The 20,676-nt window shown below is 42.2% G+C and overlaps 1 long non-coding RNA gene across 1 annotated transcript in view; it reads right to left on the minus strand.

Moving 5' to 3' along the window:
* Positions 1–12,355, minus strand: part of LOC142605229 (uncharacterized) — a 331,852-nt gene extending 319,497 nt beyond the window's left edge. Inside the window, exon 1 of the long non-coding RNA XR_012838953.1 lies at positions 12,341–12,355. This is a non-coding gene — a long non-coding RNA (uncharacterized LOC142605229). The remainder of the gene's footprint in view (positions 1–12,340) is intronic.
* Positions 12,356–20,676: the final 8,321 nt, after the last annotated feature.

Below are 20,676 nucleotides of genomic sequence, written 5' to 3' on the forward strand. Positions count from 1 at the left end.
CCGAATGGGGTGAGAGCGGCTGTCCCCCAACAGGGCATGCCTGCAGTGGGGCGCTCCGCTTCAAAATGTGCGCAAGAAAGAAGATATCCTTTGTTTGCCTGTCCTACCTGAATTCAGGAGTATTTCTAATGGGACCCATCAGGTAATAACAGCTACTTCAGTTGAGATGTGCCTCATTTCCACTGCTTTGAAGAACAGAATCGTGCCAATTAATTAAAAGAGTTTGGGTCATGATCAAGCCAGAGGACATACAATTCGCTGATTAAATTGACTCAAGACACAGCTGCTCAATGTGCTAAAATAATAGTACGAACCTCAGGGCTGTTTTTAAGAACTGCTATAATTTCCTTAACTGCACAAGCTTCAGTAAAGTAGTCCTCACGCCGTTTCTGTGAAAGTAGCATTACCTTCAGCTTACCTGAAAGAAACAATCTCACTTCAAGTGAACTTGAGAAAGAAAATAGAAATTAGAGCCTGGAAGGACCCATAATTGAGGTACTTTTAAAAGATTTGCTTGGGTTACCTGTTTTCTGGTAAAACAAAGAGAATAACTCTTCAATATTGAAGTTACACTTTTTGCGTTCTGATATTTTCAAAATCTCACTAAGAGAAAATTTTCTCATGAGCCAAATACCATCTCTGCAAATTTACAGACTATTGGTAGATGGCTTGCTCAAGTCCCAACCACAGACGATAGTTTAATGACAGCTGAATCAGGTGTCAGTGTAGCAACAAATCCATTAATTTTTTGCAATAATTAAGCTGAATGTTTACTGTTAAATTAATTTCCTGATAAAATGGTCCTATTATATGCATCAAACACTACATTTCTGTCAGAAAATTATGTGAAAGAGTAGCTCATAGGTATTTTTCTTATGTTATGAAATGAAGAGATTTTAAATGAACTGATGAGCTTTTAAATGAACTAACATTGCAAGTAATTAGACCGATAGAAGTTTCTTTCTCTATCTTGAAAGAGTATATTATCTGAATTTTTATAGTTGTGCTATGTCAGACAGATAGTATTTTCAGTTCAGCAGCTAAGTGATATGAATTAACATATCTTCAAAAATCAATCCATACAACCCATATCATGCTCAACTTCCCACCTCAGGTAGAAGACCTGTCAAAGGTTAGAGAAGGACAACAAAGATGATCGAAGTTACAGACCAGCTTTTATATGAGGAGGAACCAAGTAAGTTAGGAGTCTTCCATGTCCAAAAGAGGTGACTGAAGTGGATGCAGCAGTTTTTAATATGAGTAGCACTAAGATTGTGACTAGGCAGTGACTGTACGCTGCTCCTTAGTGTAAAAAGAAAGAAGCATCAAATGAACTCAGTGGGATGCTGATTCAGAATAAGCAAGAGGAAATTCTTTTTCACGCATTGCATAATTATACTACCACTCTCATTGCCTTACGATGTTGTGGGTGCTAAAAGTTTAAGTGGGTTGAAAACACAGTGAGGCAAATTGATGAAAGAAAAAAAACATTAAGGGCTTTTAAATACAAAGATACTGCTTATGGTTTAGGAGTGTCTGAACCACAAACTTCTGGAGACTGAAGAACACACCAGGTGAACACTGCTAGGTGCTTGGCCTGTCCTCATAGTCTTTTCTAGGCATGCACATGCAACCACTGTCCAAGACAGGATTTGGAGGTAGTTTGACCTTTGATCAGCACAGTCATTCTCAGATTTTATAGTTTGTTAGAGTCAGGATCTCTTACTAACTCTACCTGCATGTAAGTAACATCTGATACTGTTGGTCTTTTGCCTTTGCCACTGAGGAGCTCCTGGTCTTTGATCCAGGGTGATACAGCTAGAAAATGTGATGATGGAGTAGAACACTGCACCTCACAGAAAGACACAGCAATTCAAAATATATTGAGGATCTCTATGTGTTTTATGAGTGTTGCTGTGTGTGAGCAATTTCAGGGAGGAGCGAGGAAGCAGGAGGGCGAAGGGAGGGAGTTTGAAGTGTCAATGAGAAAGAAGCTGTCTTGCCTCTCCTACTGCATAGCTTAGAGACTCAAACAGCTTTTGAGATGAATCATATAATGGAGGCTGCAACAATCTATGTTGGAAAATCACTATATTTCTAGCCTAGATTTTTGGTTAATTGGGTACTACAGCACTGCATCATGCTGTTCTCTTGGTCTTTTTAACAATAGCAAGCTCTTCAGCAGCCATCATTCCTTGCATCTTTATTAGATCCAAAGCTTGGATTCCCAAGTTGCTCCTTTCACATGCCAGTAAAGACATAATGCGTATTTCATGTCTTAATACACAAAGTTAAACAAGTTATCAACAAAAAGCTCTGTTCCTGTCCTGTGGCCAACTGTCCTCTCCTAAGTCTTAAGAGAGACAGCTCTTTATAAAACACTATAAAAATGAATTTTTTAATTGCCTACTCATCAGTTTTTCTTTTTCTCCATCTGTAGATTCAAAGGTACTTTAGAGAGGAAGTATTAATACTGTCCAGTTACTAAGGAGGTCACTGGGTGGCACAGCAGATAAGCTGACTGCGCCCAAGGCTTCCCAACACACTCGTGGCTTGCATCCCTCGTGTCCTGCAAAATCTGTCAGACTCCGCGGATCACTTCTGGCAAAAATGCCTGGGTGTGAGCATTCAGCTCTAGGGCTTTCACTGCAAGATATCCCAGTCATGCTGCTCTGCCCAAGAGATTTAGGACCGCGTATTCACATCCGAAGCCACACTGCTTACGCGTAGCCAGAGATGTTTTGTCCTGTGGAGCTTTTGTTGTAGATGGCTATCATTGAGCACTGCTGCAACTGCTCACTGGCCTGCTGCTGACATGAGCCACGTGATGCTTTAAAATCAGTCCTGTTGAAATTTGGGATCTTAGCCCAAACTGCTGCTCAGAGGGAAAAGAGCTGCCCCAAGAAAGGTGACAATGCAGAAGCCTATAGATCTGCCTGGGGGGCAGGAGGACAGCACAGACTTTGTGTCACCCCTACATTTAACTGACTGCAGGGGGACGAGGTGACCTGGGCTGCCTCCCAAATGACACCTTCGCAGAGCTGCCAGCGATCAGGCACAGCTCTATCCATACGGACCTGTGCAGGCAGGGCCCAACAGGGTGCAAACAGCACTGAGCTGTTGTGCCTGCAGAGCTGGTGTGTTCTTGGTGTCAGCCAAGGAATGGACTGAGATGGGGTGTGATGGGGATTCACAAAAACATCAACATGATGAGTGAGGTGAATGCAGGAACTGTTATTTACCAAACGCTGCAATCCTAGAAGAAGAGGTCACTTAGGAAATGAGTAGACCAGCCTGAGGGGGACAGCAGAAAGTATTTTTTTAAGCAACAGATAGTGAACTTCTGGAATGTGCTGCTCTGGAAAGGAGGCAGGCTCTAAAAGAGTTTGGACAAATTTGGAAAACAGGCCCATAGCAAAGGGAATAGGCAAGGATGTAGCTTCCAGAATCACTAATCCAACCCTTTTGGGTGCTGGGAGTAGAAGGGGATACCCCGCAGAAGATGGGCTGAGACGCTCTCACAGGCTCACGTGCAGTGAGGCAGACAGCAGAGCTAGAGGGGACCCTGGTCCAACTCTGCCAAGCACCTTTCTTTTTCTTAGGTCCTAACTGTGACAGCTACAATGCAGAAAAACTCCAGAAGTATGTATAAAATCCTAGGTGGTGTTTCCCACATAACAACATAAGACTTCAGTGCTTACGATGCTTCTCAAGGCTTTCCTTGAAAGCATAGTTTTCCCTCTCACTTTGTATGTGTCTTTTTCATATCTTTTTTTTCCCCTTATGCCTTTAGCAGTCCAGAAACTCCATTTCCTCTTGGAGGACATGCTATAATCCTCTCAGCAAAAGGAAATAGAAGGAAGACGTGAGTAAGAGTTATTCCTTTGCCTCAGCCTTGGGCAGACTGGTAAGAAAAGAGGAATAGCGAAGACCATATACATATCCTCACTATTTGCAGAGGCCTGAATGTTAACAAGCAGTTTGTAACAACAAAAAAAGGAGAAGTTTTGGTTCAATCTCATTTTCTGTGTCCCAGCTTACTACAAATGTCATTTAATAAAGAATTATTTTCACTATGAATTTTATTTCCTCTGAAAAGAAAACTAAGAACCATTAGCAGGGAAAAATTATTCAGTCTTTTGAGAGATCTAGTTATGTTGCAGAGCTCAGCTGCCAAATTACTATAAAAGTACCTGGGAGATTCTTTCTATACAGTATGGAGAAATAACATGTAACAGTCAAGACTCCTACAATATCATTTAAAATAAACCCTTTGAAATATCTAAATAAAAATATTGCAAGCTCCTATTTGTATTAGTGGCTACACACTAGAAGTTTTTGACCAGCAAACTGAATAGTTACACACACAGCTGTGCTCTTCAGAAGCTTCCTAATCAAGCCTGTTATCCTCTGATGTTATTTTGAATAAAGTATGTGCCAATGACATTGTTCAACAGGGGCTACTTAAATGAGGATCTGCAGGTTAATTGCTGGAAATGACTTGCAGAACTGCCTTGGGGTTTTTTCCTCAGTTCAGTAAACATTATTCTGAAGGCAGGTAACGCACACAAAGGCAAGCCCAGCCTCGGCTCCTCTTCACATAGATAACAACATCACAATTTCACATAGTTCGCAGAACAAGATGTTTGTTCATTAATCCATCCTAGGGTTTTCTGGGAAATGCTTTGTCTGGATCTAACTATTTATTTATTATTTCTATTTACCAAACAAAACATTTTGATCTGAGGTTTGGTGGGTTTTTTTCGGGGTTGTTTTTTTTTGTTTGTTTGTTGGGGTGTTTTTTTCAGTTGGAGTGCTTCCTAAATAATTTGTTTACTCATGTATGAATTTAGGGTTTTGTTGTAATTTCACTTTCTGGGCATTGCACTAAATCAACACCCTTTTTGTCATCTTTCTCCTTGCTAATATTTTCCTCTGCTCCGTGTACGCTGACAGCTCTGCTCCCTAGAACAACCTAATTTGGGAGGAGAATTAAGTTAAACTCAGAGTTTCCAGCATGATTGTTGTTTGAAGATTGATGTTTCTGTTTCTGACCAGTATGGTGGTAACTTGTCTGCTTTTCTAGCTGCGCTGTTAGGCTTTCACTGCTCCTACAAATCTCAAGGTCTTCCTGGTGCAAATTTTTCTCTTGCAGATGGTTGTCCTGCTGGAGGCCTATCATCCAGTCTGAGCTCCTGCATGCCACTGGGATCAGAGCTTTCCACTGTCCTTTGCAAGCTTGCAAGCTTCCTGGAGCTACGGCAGCAAGCTAAGAAGGAATTTAGGGTGCAATTAATTTTTTCTGACTTGTGGTACCTATAGAACAAAAGTTCACAGGTTAATCAGTTGGCCAAAACTGCCTTTACAGTCAGTGGGGCAAAATGGGCACTTCCATCTTACAATTCATATTACTATTTTGACTGTCCAATTTGCACTGACACAAACTGTGTCCCCAGTATGCCTCTGTCTCCACATCGCTTGTCCAGGGAAAAGAAGGTGACTGGCTCAGTTTACCTGTCAGCACTGTCAGGATTTGGTCAGACAGGTCCCATCCTCATTGTCAAGTGGTAGAATATCCATTGCGATTCCAGGAAGACTATTCCAGTGCTTGAGCACTTACTTTGTCTTGAAAATTTCTGACTTATTTCAGCTTCAGGCTTTCACTACATTTTTTACTCAGTAGATTAAGGACAAAATCTAGTGTCCGGCACATCTTGCCTCATCTGCCCTCAAATAATAGCTAGTCTTTAAAATCATAAACCTGTACAACCTTTGTTATCTATGAGAAGTGACTGTTGAAATTTGTACAGCAACACTTCATATGATGTAGGATGTGTAACCAGGACTAACTGGCTAAGCAGCAATAAAGAGTTAGGACTCCCAGGTGTGGCCACAGTAGAACAACCTGGATTTCTGTGCAGACACCACACGCAAACATTTCTACCCCAAACCCATGCAGCAAGTGTGTTTGAACCACAGCCCTGCTCCTCTTGCAAATGAGGGGAGAGCACAAGGGTGAAATGCCTTGTCTCCAGGTTAGGTGGTGAATGAGGCGAGCAATAGTCACGACAGAGAGGATTCAGGAGATTTTCAAACATCAGAACAGGCAATGAGAGATTAATTTTTTCCTCTCCCTGTCCCAGGTGAAAGAGGGATATCCTAGTAATACCTGAGTTGCGTCCTGGAGGTCAATTCCTCCAGGATCTGCTGCTTCACCTTAGGCAGACGAGCTCCCCAACTCCCCTGCACAGAACCCCCGCTGCATTTGGAGCTACACCTTCATGAGAAACTAGTCAGTCCTACCCTAGCAACAGCTTTCCTTCCCTTTTCTATAATCCCTGGCTTGAGGAGGGAGGTCACACTTATATTTAGAGTTTAAAATACTAAGCAAAGGGATTGTTCCTTTACTTTTTGAATGAAAAACTTTTCTCGAAAACTTTTTTTTTGGTGTTAATTATATGACAGTAATAATCTAACCCACTAAATCACCAGGTAAAATGCAGCCAACCAAAAGGACATTTAAGCCAATTAATTTCAAAGTTCAAGCTATATTTCGGCAGCTGAACACTAACACTTCACTAGCACTTTTCACTGCAGAGCTGCTAGTTACATCCTCTGTATTTGTGTCGCTATATGGCTGGAAGATGCAAACCAGTGGTACTCTTAAATGTTACAAAATGTGTTACTTTTGTTCCTTTTGCTTGCAATAAGTGAGTTTTTCTTTCAAAATAAAACACTTCTTAAAACAGTTAAGTAAAACTTGATGAGAAAATCTCATTCAGAATTAATTTCAGGGTGATCATTGTCAACAAGATTTTACAAATATCTCTTGTTAATGTGTTTTCCTGGCATAATAAATGGTACCTGGATAATTAAGTGGGCAATCTACTTGGAAATAAATGCCATTAAGGCAAGAAAAATGGGCTTCTTTTTGGTAGAACATAAAAGACAACTCAAATATGTCCACGAATATTAAGCACTTTCTCTCCTTTCAAGACTTCTCTTCATTCAGCTACCAGTTCTCCTAAGGAAATAGCTTTTCATTACTGTATCGTTGTGCCTTCTAAATTAAACTAGCTTAGTACTCAAATCAAACACCGTCATTTCTGAAAATGCCACTGAGTAACAAAATACACAAATCTACACCTGGGAAGAAGAAAGTAATTAATTCATAACTAGAAAATGAAGGCATTTCAATCAGCAGCTGAATAACAGTCAAACACCAGCTTGGGTGATTGATGTAATTTTTATGTGCCATTTTTTACCTCTTTAAAACATGATTAGTAGATCGTATATCTTGAGATAATTAGGAAAAAAAAATTATTGCACTGAGGCAGTGGGCCAGTGCTCTGGGTAGGTTATTCCAGAATTTTAGACTTTGTCTTGAGATGAAGAATGATGTTTTAGGGGAAGACTGGAATTTGCCTTGGACCTATACTAACATAAAAATCTGATTAATAGTCTTATCAGCTTGGAAAGAAGAAACTCAGCATCACTGAAAAGAATATGATTTAGACAGAAAGCCCATGTTCTTGCAAGCCCAAGCACATTCAAGTTCAGACTTTTTTTTTTTTTTTTTTGTTAACATTATATTTTACACTAAGATATGTAAGCATCATTAATACAAGTGGGAAACAGTTTTCCTCCAGGAATACCAGCACAAATAAATAAATGGGGTGTCATTATGTGAGCAAGACCGCTGAAGAGAGTTTTCCCAGTGCAAGGGTGTCCGATGTGAGATGTTGCCTTCTGGTCTGCTCTGCCTCTGGCTTCAACAAATAGCAGTTCAGATGCTGTCAGCAGTCCTAACCAAAGAAATCCCAGCAACATGGACAAAACACAAGGAAAAAAGGCATCTGGGTTGGTGGCTACTGCAGAAATGTATGTCCAGATACTGGCAGGTTGCATTAGCAACTGCAAAATAGGCTATGATGTGCCCACAAAATCCACATTACATTGCAGGACTATTGCAGTGGTCTCCACAGCCGAAATGTTGAGATCAGAGTGACCCTCCTCCTCTGTGGCTCAAGGCCAAAGTTAAAAAAATCTATCTATGGTCCATCAGCTTATGCTCTGGATCCCTCACCAACCTACAGGCTCGTGCCTTTTCACTGAGAAAAGGAACTACTATTATGTGATTTGACAGGTGGGAAATAGGGATACTGCCGATGAGATCCAGGGCACGTAACCAGGCGTTTGAATATTGCACTAGCTGTGCAGTCACAGCGCAGCTTCACGAGACCCACAGGCACTTGGGGGGCAATTCCCCCAGGGCAGACAACTCTGGGGGTCCCCTCCTCTCTCCATGCACTCTGGAGGGAAGTCCAAGGGTGACAGATAAATTTCAAATGTTTAGGTTTGAGTTGATTCCTCTTCTGAGTGATAATACCTAAGAGCGTACAGAAAGCCCAGGAGCAAATCCGAAAATCGAGTGCCAGACCAGCGCTTTTGTACATAGACAATATTATGCTCATGCAAAAAGAAAAAAAAAAAAACCAAACAGTCTACTGAAAGACCTTCTTGTCCAAAAAAATCCCCCACATGAGACAGTTATCTGGTATGTAATCAAGAGTGAAATGCTAGAGATGAACCAAAGGCTTTGAAGGGAAGAACAAAGCGATGTATATCTTGTCTGTAGCTGTCACTTCACTTGACAGCCATGGCCTGTCTCCTCTGTCAAATGATGTCAAACCAGTTATTTTCATCCTTATCTTGAAGCATCTGAGGCAATGTGAAAAGAGGAAAATAATAAATCCAGATCTGATAAGTAGAAATATAATTTGATGGGTCCCCTCCTATGTGAAGGAAGATGGAATTCAGCCCATACAAAGACAGTCATCAGAAAGATGGTGTAAAACAGGACAAACAAAAGACAGAAAGTACTAAAAGTAAAAGTAAACAACCCTCCACAAAACAACAGTAAAACTTTGTAATCAAGCCTCTAAGCTTCTCCTTGTAAACAGTTGAAACTAAATTTCATTTTGTTTACTACTATGGGATGACAAATCTTTTTCTTTCTTCAGAGCTATGAATTCTCACTTTCCAGATATGAATCACTCAGTTTCATTAACAAGAAGCAGATTGCTGACATCTTAATTATAGCCAAAATATTATTTTCAGTAACTGCAAATATCAGGGTATGTTGACTTTTGAAGAAATATGACATACTCAGGCTTTTTAACTTATAAATAGGAAAAAGAGAGAAAATATATAGGAGTGACATAACTAAACTCAATGTTACTATTCTAAGCAAAACTCAGAATGGCATTATTGTAAATAGATAATGAGAGTTTCTGTTGAAAATTGAACCCACTAGCTTTTCAAATAAGCATAATTCAGTGTATAAATCACTGATTAACTTTATCTGAACAAGATGTACAGAGGCCCAGAAGCAAGAGAAAGCTTTAGGGAGACTTCTCCACGTTCTCCACCAGTCAGGCAGGCTCTCCTCAGCATATCTGCCAGTGCTTTACCCACATTATAAAGGACTCATGCAACAACTCTTTTCGCTGTCCCACAGTAAAAAGCCTGTTCTGTTTTGATCTCCTCGTCTAGCTATCTTTTTTCTCTGACCTTCACATGGAAAGTTGCAGGTTTGGGGAAACTAAAGCATTTCTCAAGGATATGAGACCTGGAGGGCAACAGCTGCCGGGTGCAGGCATCAGAGCAAACCCAGCAGGAGGAGGAGCAGCAGCACAGAACACAGGCTAAAATCCTTTTCAGCCACAGAATAAAAGCTGTCAGGAGAAAACAAAGGCAGAGGCATCTGCACACTGGCTGGCAGGCAAGTCTTGGCAGGTGACTTCATGCCAGCTTTGTAGCAGGTTGTAGCAGGTTATTTACCCACTGCAGGCTACAGCCTGTAATGACAACTGCATACTTCATCTGACTGCATTGTGTGTTGCCAGCAGAGTGCTTGGGATTATAGCTTCCCTTGGTATTCACTTTGGCAAAAACATGTTTTTTTCCCCTCTAAGGAAGTTTGGGTTGGAAGCAGTGTCCCACAAAACATAAGAAAAAATAAGACCTCTTCGTAAGAGAGCTTTCTTCAACCTTTGCAGTACCAGAGACCAAAAGACCATTGTTCACGAGCTGTGCACCAGGCCACACCCACCTTCTTCATGACAAGGTGTGGATGCTGAGTGGCATTTACCAGGTGTGCACTAGCATCACTGTGTCCTGCCATCCCCTCAAGGTGGAGATGCTTGCACCATCAGTATTTTAGCAGAGGGTGCCCAGGGATCAGTCTCTTTGAATCAAAAAATCTTCTTACCCTTCTGGTGTGGTGCCAGCTTGCTCTTTCATGTCGCCTGTACTCTTAAGAAAGCTTAAGCTGCCTTGTTTACTTGACTGTCTTTAAGCCTGCTGGTTTTTAACTTGCAAAAAGGTGCTACTCCCATGCTGTATTACAAAAATTGATGTAACTGCAGATTATCCTATATTCCCTTTTGTACATCAGCCCTTAAAAAAAGAGCAAATGATGCCTGATGACTTTTCTTCCTTGACAGCTGTTTATTGCTTTGGGGACTGATTGTCTCTATGTACTGCTGTACGAGGCTTCTTCACGTGTATTACCTGAGTGCAGTTCACAGGGAGGTAATTATTACCATCCTTCCACGTGCTGATACCCCGGGATCCATTGCCGAGCAGGCGTTACGCCACCCGCAGCCTGCACGCATCCGGGCTGGTCTATCATGGGCAGAAGGAAGAAATCCACTGATGAAGGGCTGAGGTGCCCTGCAAGGCTTTGGCAGCCACTGGGAACAGAGTCTGGTCTCTCCTTGTCCTACCTCACCGTGCCCTGGTGAGCTTGGGATGGCCGCTGCTTCGGGCTGTGCGTGGCCCCATGAGGGGACCTTCCTGGGGCAGGTACATGGCCACTGCCGGCAGTGCCCCGGAACACATCCCACCTCTTTCCAGCCATACTGGAAAGTCCCAGCCCAGACCTCCATTGCAAGCCGGGACTCACCCCAACAAATAGTAGAATAGCATCTACTTCAAATCTAAATCTACAACATTTCATGATCCAGCAGGTCCTTTCTAGCTGTACATTCATTTACCAGCGATGGTCACATTCCTGCTTTTCTGATTATATTTTTGTTACATTGGAAATGCAAAATTCATACAGCTCTGAAAGAAAATCTATGGGAAGGAATATTAATTGATTTCCAGGGTCAGCACCACCCACAAACCTTCCATCATTTTTGATTTCTGGATTGCTTTAGGTAGACACAAAATCACTTATGGTACCAGAACTGCGTGATGCAAACAGCAGCTGCACACAGTCCATTGAGACTTTATTAAACACTGATGAAAATGGGTAAACCAAGGAAAATGCATCGTCATTTTTGGAAACAAGAAAAGTACTTGGAGGGCTGACTGCTAGCAAAACACAAGAGATCTGCTTGTAATTTGAATGAATTTCTTAGAAGAGCTCTTGAGACAGAGTAAACAGAACCTCCAAGTATTATTTTTTACAAAATAATCACTCAAATTAAAACTTTTTGGACAACAATTTTACACTAAACATAAAATTGAATTGTGATGAGGAAAGGTGTGGTGGGTTGACCCTGGCTGGGGGCCAGGTGCCCACCAGAGCTGCTCTATCACTCCCCTCCTTCTCTAGACAGGGGAGAAAAAGTACAACGAAAAGCTTGTGGGTCGAGATAAGGACAGGGAGAGATCACTCACTAATTATCATCACGAGCAAAACACTGAACTGAGAGAGGAAATTCATCTAATTTATTACTAAGCAAAAAAGAGTACAGGAATGAGAAATAAAATCAAATCTTAAAACACCTCCCCCCACCCCTCCCATCTTCCCGGGCTCAACTTCACTCCCGGCTTCAACCTCCTCCCCCCTCAGCGGCACAGGGGGACGGGGAATGGGGGTTACGGTCAGTTCATCACATGTTGTTTCTGCCGCTTCTTCATCCTCGGGGGGAGGATTCCTCTCATGGTTCCCCTGCTCCAGCGTGGGGTCCCTCTCACGGGAGACAGTCTTTCATGACCTTCTCCAACGTGAGTCTCTCCCATGGGCTACAGTCCTTCATGAACTGCTCCAGCGTGGGTCTCTCCCACAGGGTGCAGACCTTCAGGAGCAAACTGCTCCAGCGTGGGTCCCCCACGGGGTCACAAGTCCTGCCAGCAAACCTGCTCTGGCGTGGGCTCCTCTCTCCACGGATCCACAGGTCCTGCCAGGAACTTGCTCCAGCGCGGGCTTCCCACGGGGCCACAGCCTCCTTCAGGTGCCTCCACCTGCTCCGGCGTGGGGTCCTCCACGGGCTGCAGGTGGAATCTCTACACCCCCTCATCCTTCCTCCATGGGCTGCAGGGGGACAGCCTGCCTCACCATGGTCTTCACCACGGGCTGCAGGGGGATCTCTGCTCTGGCGCCTGGAGCACCTCCTGCCCCTCCTTCTGCACTGACCTGGGTGTCTGCAGATGTTCTTACATCTTCTCACTCCTCCCTCCAGATGCAAAAGCTCTAACTGTTTTTCCCCTTCTTAAATATGTTATCACAGAGGCGCTGATTGGCTTGGCCTTGGCCAGCGGCGGGTCCGTCTTGGAGCCGGCTGGCGTTGGCTCTGTCAGACACAGGGGAAGCTTCTAGCAGCTTCTCACAGAAGCCACCCCTGTAAACCCCCCACTACCAAAACCTTGCCACGCAAACGCAACACAAAAGGGAAAGGCAAAGTAGAGCAAGGCAAAAGGCAAGGCAGAAGACAAGCAAGACAAGGTAAGGCAAGGAAAGGCAAGGAAATATAAAGATTTGATATATTGCGATACAAGTGCAATTATTCCTGTCAGTCTGTGAGGAATTAAAAGGAAAGACTCATAAGATCTATATGCAAACAACTGGTACTCTGGAGTACACGTGCCTTTTGTGCCTGCTTAATGCTGTCACTCAATGTGCATAACTAAAATTGTCCCTGTGTCCTTTCTCTTAGCTAAAATATATTTTCATATCGACTCGGGCTGACTCAGTCCTGCTGAAATCAACCAGGTTACTCAGGGAGAAAAAGTTTTAGACTTTGGTCAATTAATTAATTAATAATTAAACCTGGTTTTAGTAAAAGGTAGCAAATGAATACATATAGATAAAGTAGAGACAGGTGAGAAAAAAAATTAATAGAATATAAATTGCTTTTTATTCTTTAATATATGTGTTACCATAAAAGCAAGTTATTTTTCATTAATTGTTTTGTCTCCCAAAGCAGATAATAGCAATGGAGTGCAGACCATCTAGATTTGTTTCTGTACATCAATTTCTGTACCCTGGCACATGCTCGGGTATGTGCTATGTGAACAAATGTGCCCACAGAGTCTGATATCATACAGGATCTGAAGCTGAACTGTGCCTCCACTGAAGTCCTGCTATGGGAATTTTATTACTGTAGCTAAAATGTAAATATATTCTGTAACAAGCAGACCTGTTAGCTTCCCAGCTTAGAGCTTCTTGGGTGAGCCGTTGAATGATGACTTTATTTGCAGCAGAGAAAATTCTGTTTTCCTACCCTGTTCCATTGGACCTGTCACAGACAAGGTGCAGTGACTACCTAAATTCGGCAGAGATTTTGGATTTGTCATCTGCAGAAAATACTCAATGAATGACCTTTGTTCAGCATTTAGTCCTCACTCACTTGTGGAAATGTCTTCCCTTTTTCTAAAAGGTTTAGCTGGAAATAGCTAGACAAGGACATCTTATCACAGTACAACAACACTCAGAGCATTTTAATCACTGAGCCTTGTATTACAAAGCTCTATTCCTGAATATGCTTTTTCGTAACTTGGCCTGTTTTGCTTTCTTCATCCTTCAAAAGTCCTCAAGCACCTAGGCATGGAACAGATTGAGCATTTATTAGCTCTCGTGCTTTAGTGTGGGCCCTATCTTTTCTCCGGGAGCTGCAGAAGCCTCTTGGATGGGAGGGAGGTGTTTTTGCAAGCTTGGAGAGAGTCATACTGACACAGCAGAGCTCTCCAGGCCCTCATGACTCAGCCCCACCAGAAACAGCCCACACCTTCTCCTTCATTACTTTGGTTTTTAATAGCATGTAAGCTAGGAAAGCTTTGACTCATTCCTGTCCCCCCAAAACCACCAACAGCTAAAGTGAGACACATACATCCCAGCCCACAATGGCTAAATCTTGTCAACTTTTTATCCACAGATCATTTCTGTTCCTCCTTCTGGAGCTGAACATTTCTTGATCATCAGGCACTTCATTTTCACTTACTTATTACTCAAGTTTGATTTGAATTGGAAAAAAAAATCCAAAATTTCCTGCAAGCTAGAATCTTGGAGGACCTTGAAGCCAATGGAAAATGCTGAGAGAGAAGAAATGGTCCCTGCTTCCAGATACACATGACAAAATATTGCCAAAAGGCTGAGAAATGTTGCTTCCAGCACCCAGGTCTTGGACATGTGTGGTCCCCAAAGAAGAGGTGTTGGGTCTGGCAAATGGGGCAGGGATCTGCTGGAATACTGCTGGATCTTCGGCAGAAGCTGGCCAAACCTGAGGTGTTTCAAATGACACCTTTTTGTCATTTACAGCCATCTCTAAACTTACTAGCTCAAATTATCATTGCTTTTGCACTTTATTGCTCTATCACCTATTCCCCTCTCTTTTCTCTAAAATTAAATTCCAGGTGACTTTACCATTCCTGTAATCTACTGAAAAATAGTGTATTATATATGAAGAGGCTAAATTTAATAGGCAGTTTCAGGACCATGTGGTAACCAGAGCAGTATTCACTAAATGTGGCCTGGGAAGAGCCTTGGGTCATTCATGGGAAGTAAAGAGTTAGGAAATGAGCTCTTTGGGATGGATGGGACGGATGGGTGGATGGGTGGATGGGTGGGTGTTGAGGACAGGGAAAGGCATAGAAAGTTATGAGTCATTAGCAGTCCTGAGAGAGGCATTGCAGGAAAGTCCTAATTTTCACTCATTTACGCAAAAAGGAGAACCTGCTGATTTCCTGGGGCAGAATTCTAGTGTTTCCTCCAGCTTCTGCAACAGAAGTGCTCACTGCACTCATGGGAACAGGAGGAAATGGTTGAATTTAGCCTAACTGTAGCCTATAAATGCAGTGCATAGCCTTATTCAACAGCAGGTCTTAAAAGGCTAACGTGCTGAACAGCTCTAGGTGTAAAAGAGACTAAGCTATAGTTTCACAGTAGTGAAATTTATAGGGAAAGGTAAAGGGAAAAGAATTATAAAAGTCAGTGAAGTGGCTGTGAGGCAAACAGCAGAGCGGAGAGGACATTGCTGCAGAGAGCATTCACATGGTACCAAAGCCATGCAACAATTCCTGCAGCTGCAGCTGAGAAACACTGATGGCACAGAGTCGTTTGCCCATCTGGCTACATGATTCATATTTCCGTGACCAAATCCATGCACATGCAGCCATGGCCATGACTGCCCTGACTGAGGGAGGAGCCCAAAAAAGAGGGTGAGATTCAGAGACTACTACAGCTCCTAAGAGTGGGACTCAGGGAATTTAGGCACCCAAGCCTAAGAAAATGCTGCAGAAATCTCCTTGTCCAGAAAGCACCTAGAGACATCTGCGTTTTCAATAGCAAGGCTCTTGGGTCCCTTGGGAACACACAGAAACACCCTAGTCTAGTGATAGATCCTGCCGAAGGTCTCCTGTGATCTGGAGAAGAATTAGGGAGCTACTGAACTCCACCTCACTCCCAGGAGGGCCTTGTCTAATAAATGTCCTTTTAAAATGCCTAAGAGGCACAAATAGCAGAAGCCACGGCTGCCATGGTAGCCTTCTTTCAGACACATGCTTGAAGGAAGGTCCCACTTTTCACAGTAGCCTAGTGGATATATGTTGGATGGGAAGCTCTTGTCACACCTCTTGATGAAACTAGAGCACAGGCAGATGTGCAAGATTCAGCAAGCCACAGGGAGACTAAGTAAGGCAGTGGTTATGAAATTTCCCCAGGACTGTTCACATTATTGGGTATATACATAAGACTTTCCTCAGAAGTGAACTCCATGGGTATCAATTGCCAAGCTGATTTGCTTGGGTTTTTCCTTGCAACTGGTAGTCAAATAGGGGGAAAAAAACCCAACCCAACCCAACCAAACAAAAAAAACAGAAAAACAACAGTCATAACTTAAAATTACATGCCAAAGTTAGCAAAGTTGCTTCAGATAAACTCCTCACTTGATCCAGACTTTATTTCCCTCTCCATCTCTGCTCTCACTTCCCTGTTTCCACCAGCCTCCAGACTCTGTTATCCTCCTATCCCTGCAAGGCACAAGGTATTATTCCCACTGACTTATTCTCAATAACTGGTTTTGCTGATTTAAAACTAATTAGCATTTATTAGTAACCTGAATACCAGTTATCACTTACCAATCTTGGTTTAAATCCCCTCTGGCTGAAGAGGAAATTGAGCATGGGTTTCCTGCTTCTTGTTTGCATACTCTAACCTAGAGGAAACTGTGCAGAAAATGAGTCAGACCTTCCCATGCAGGTTCCTCACTTCAGGAAGGTGTCTGTGAGCAAGATGTAAGCATTTGCAACTGCTTGGCTAAGGTGACTCTAGGAAGAGAGGGATCAAGACTCACACCATACTTAGCACGTTCTATGACAGCTCTGTGGTAAGAAGGTGAGATCCTTGCAGAATCCCAAGGCTCACCAGGGACTAGACATCTCAAGTCAGTTGCAGGATCCTGCTGGATCTGAGTATGTCGCTGTTGGGCACTGCAACCCTGGACTCAGAGGTGTGCAGAACATGCAGGTGTTGTCTGTATAGATAAGAAGGAAGAGATATCACAGAGGAGAGGAAGGAAAAGGAAAAAAACAGAGTGAAGACAGGGAAAGGAGAGGTAGAAACCCTCTGTAGATTCAGTGTGGGTGGGATATTGAGCAGTATTTGTTCAAAGGGCAAATTAAAGGGAAAGCGCAAAAGTGAGAGAAGACATTTTCTCTAATGCTAGTGATAGATTTTTGGACCTTGAGGGCCATTTTTTCCCTGGAAATGGTGGTCTTTGAGTGAAGCTGGCTGAATGGCCAGGTCCTCTTGCAGGAGACTGGATGAACCACGGAGTTATAGGGGAACATGCAAACAGAAAGTTTCTCATAGGAAACCTTGTCCAATATAATTGAATTATGTCCAGTGAAAGACATATGCTCTCTGTAGCTGAGCAATCATCTGTTCTATTATCTGAGGCCAAGAAGTTCTGGTATCTATAGGCCATTGGCAAGCATCTATGATTAACTGCAACCATCACCCAATTTGGAATCTGCTTTTTTAATTAAGTCTGTGGGGCATTTCATCCACATCTGATTATGTCCAAAAGAGAATCTCCTGCCAAATTTCTCTCAGCTGACAGCACATTGAAGAGACCTTTGTTAAGGAGATCTGTATGTAGAGCCCAAGACACTCACACTGAAATGTATTTAAGCAGGTGTAAAACTCTGGTATCTCCACCTGGTTTTGTTCAGTACATTATTCTCTTCAGTTGTACACATACAGAAGCATGCAGAAGGGACCAGATCCATTCTAGTTTGGTATTTCTGTTATTGCAGAAATAAGCAGATGAAAAAGAAAGCTTGAATGTGATGAGCTGTGGATGGCTCAGGGTCATGCTGGCCTTCAAAGAGGAGAAAAAATCCAGTGCTGGAAAGTGACAGAAGCCGCTGATGGAAAGGTAAGACCCAGGCTCAAGTCTTGCACCTCCTGAGGTCAGGCCGACTGGGTAGCACATCTGACCTGTGGTAGGATCATCTCTGACTAATCATACTGACATCCTTATAAAAACCTACAGCAGGAGTCAAGAAGAAAAGTATTTTATTGCTGAAATAAAATATTGCTCCTTCCGAACAAAGCTTCAGCCTGCTCACTTTTTTTGCCTCGTCTGGCAGAGCAGAATGATACTGCTGTCTCCAGAAACATCACCTCCGGGACAGCACCAAGGAACAACCTTTTAAACTTGCCTTTTAAGCCTCATTTTATCTATATTACATATCGGTTTCCAAGCATTTCTTAATCTTATTGATTAAAACATTAGGGTATTTAATTATTATTGGCAACACAAATCACTGTTACATCAAACTTACATCAATACCTATTATCATGTTACCAACAGTTATACTATTATTACAATTTAACCTTGTACTATGATAAATCAGAAACAATTGCAGCAATCACTACAAACATTGTAACTCAACATTTCTTTGTTTTCCTTTCTAATCAACAAATAAGGTCATTATTCACCTTCTGGGTAATGGAACTGCATTTATATATCCATAACATCTGAAGTTCATTCTTATTTAAAGCAAACTTCTCAGAACTGTATTTCTGCACGGAATTGTTCAAATCAAACTGTTCAAATTCAATTGTTAAAACTAAATTTCTGAAGTTGTGAAACAAAAACTTTGGGATTATACTTGCAAGCTCTGCCAATGCACAATTTGTTTAGCCTATACCAATATCAAGTTCTATTGATAGAATTTTCTCAGTCAGCTGGTTCCCCTTCTTATATGTAAAGTTTAACAAAAGTATACCCCAAAATGTATATGAGTGGCTAAGAAAGAAAGGAAGGGAAAAGAGAGAGAGGAGAGAAAGAGAAAGGGAGAGGAGGAGAGGGAGGAAGGGAGGGAAGGAGGGAAGGAAGGAAGGAAGGAAGGAAGGAAGGAAGGAAGGAAGGAAGGAAGGAAGGAAGGGGGAGGGATCGAGGATAAAGGGGAAACGAGACTTTTTTTTCTGATTTTAGGTCACCTTCTCCATGAGAAATGGACCAGGAGTCATCTATTTTCCCTGATCACTAGCTGCTTTTTAACCACAAATAATAAGGCAGGTTAGACTCAGCCTACTAAACACCAGTTGAGATCCACATTAGAACAAAATTGTTTGCAGAGAATCTAATTTTCTTTGTGAACGTATTAGAGGAAGTACTGCACTTGTACATAGACCTTGTGTATGTACTTTGAAGGTAACCTATAGAATATACACTGACTGATTATGTAAAAATATTGTATGTAGCCTATGTATGATTTAACTGTCATGAATGAAGAGACAGGGACAACGAAAATCACAGGTGAGATTAAGTGCAGCCCTCCCTACAGAAGTTTTCTATAAGCATCTCTTGGAAAAATTGCAAATATTTGATTCTTTGTCCTTTAAAAAACATAAAATATTAATCCTCAAATAAGCTCTTTTTTTCCCAATATGTCTAATTTACCATTATCATTATTGTAACTAATTAAATTATTAATCTTCCTTTATATGTCATTAAACAGCAAGCTATTTCAAACCTTAAAAGTATAAATACATTCTCTCTATAAAACTGGCTCAACAATCCCCTCCATTTGCATATCCTAAAGCATGCCCTCCCCATGCTTATATTCGCACAAATATAAGTGTTGCACAAACGTTTTTTATCTATCTGAGTTCCATAAGGAACCTGTCAACTCGCTCTTTTTTAACGCCCAAAGCACTTGTCTTCCTCCTTCTTCCTCACTACCCTCCCAAACCATTTAGCAAGGGTGACACCTTTTTCAGTCCACCTTGGTGAACTGAAGGCTGTGGGTATGTCACGGCTGTGAGCAGATGTCTGTGGGACCCTGTGCAGCTCCACCAGGGACCCACACTGCTTGGCGAGGAGCAGGGAGCCAGAGAAAAAAGTCAGCAAAGAAGGAAGATCTGCAAGCAGCGAGGTGAGATGGGAGCACTGTGAGGGGGAGGTGGTCTAGGCATGGTGCTCACTCCCATCACTGCTGCTGTCTTTTACCCCAAGTCTTTTCATGCATAGATTTGTGCACTGCCCATGAAGAGGAGATCTGAACACAGGACTTTTCCATCCATGTTGAACATTGACATACCTGACTACAAAGCCATATTCCCACACATTCATTCCCTCTGAATCTTATCTTCTCTGCCCTTTCCCTCATTCTCCTTCCACTTATCTCTCATCTGAAAGTGCGAGCAATGTCTTCAGCCCCACTCTGCCTGGGATGCTGCTCTCCCATTTCCTAGCAAATGCTTTGACCAAAGGGTGTTATGCAAGAAATAGCTTCTTTTGCCAAGCTCTCCCTAAATTACCTGGCTTTCCAAAGGAACTAGTGGACAAAATGCACCATGATTTTAATCTAAATGCGCTGCCTTTAATGTGAGAAACATACAGTAGAAGTGTGCATAGGAGCATGTATGAGCACACACCTAACATACAGCACAACGCAAGAATAAAGCTCAGCAACAGGCAAAACAAGGCGGGGAAGGGGACAGGAAAGGTCAGAGTGATTTCAGCATCACAGGATTGTGTAGGGGGACATGTACAGGTCTGGGAAAGTTAATTGTAACTTGTTTTGCTTTGGTCTAGCTCTTGTCTAGCTCTTACTGCTCCTCTCCCTTTCCTTCACCACTTCCCTACTTCATGGCAAAAATAAGCTTCACTGGAAAGGGAAAAAAACCCAAACATTTAGAAGTTTCCTCTTGTATTGTTGGGTACTTTAACTTTTTGAATAGTTGTTGCATAGAACAAATTTGTATTGCATTTGGTGAATATTTGAGACACAAAGAGTTTTATTACACAGGATTACTATCAGCAACAATGGGTTTAAGCTCAGAAGATCTCATATTGTGTGTGTGTTTTCTTGACTAATTTTCACTAGGATAGGGTTCCCAATATCCTTTACTGCTTAGATAAGAGAGATAGT

The sequence above is a fragment of the Balearica regulorum genome, chromosome 1 (genome assembly GCF_011004875.1).
Source record: "Balearica regulorum gibbericeps isolate bBalReg1 chromosome 1, bBalReg1.pri, whole genome shotgun sequence".
Taxonomy (NCBI): domain Eukaryota; kingdom Metazoa; phylum Chordata; class Aves; order Gruiformes; family Gruidae; genus Balearica; species Balearica regulorum.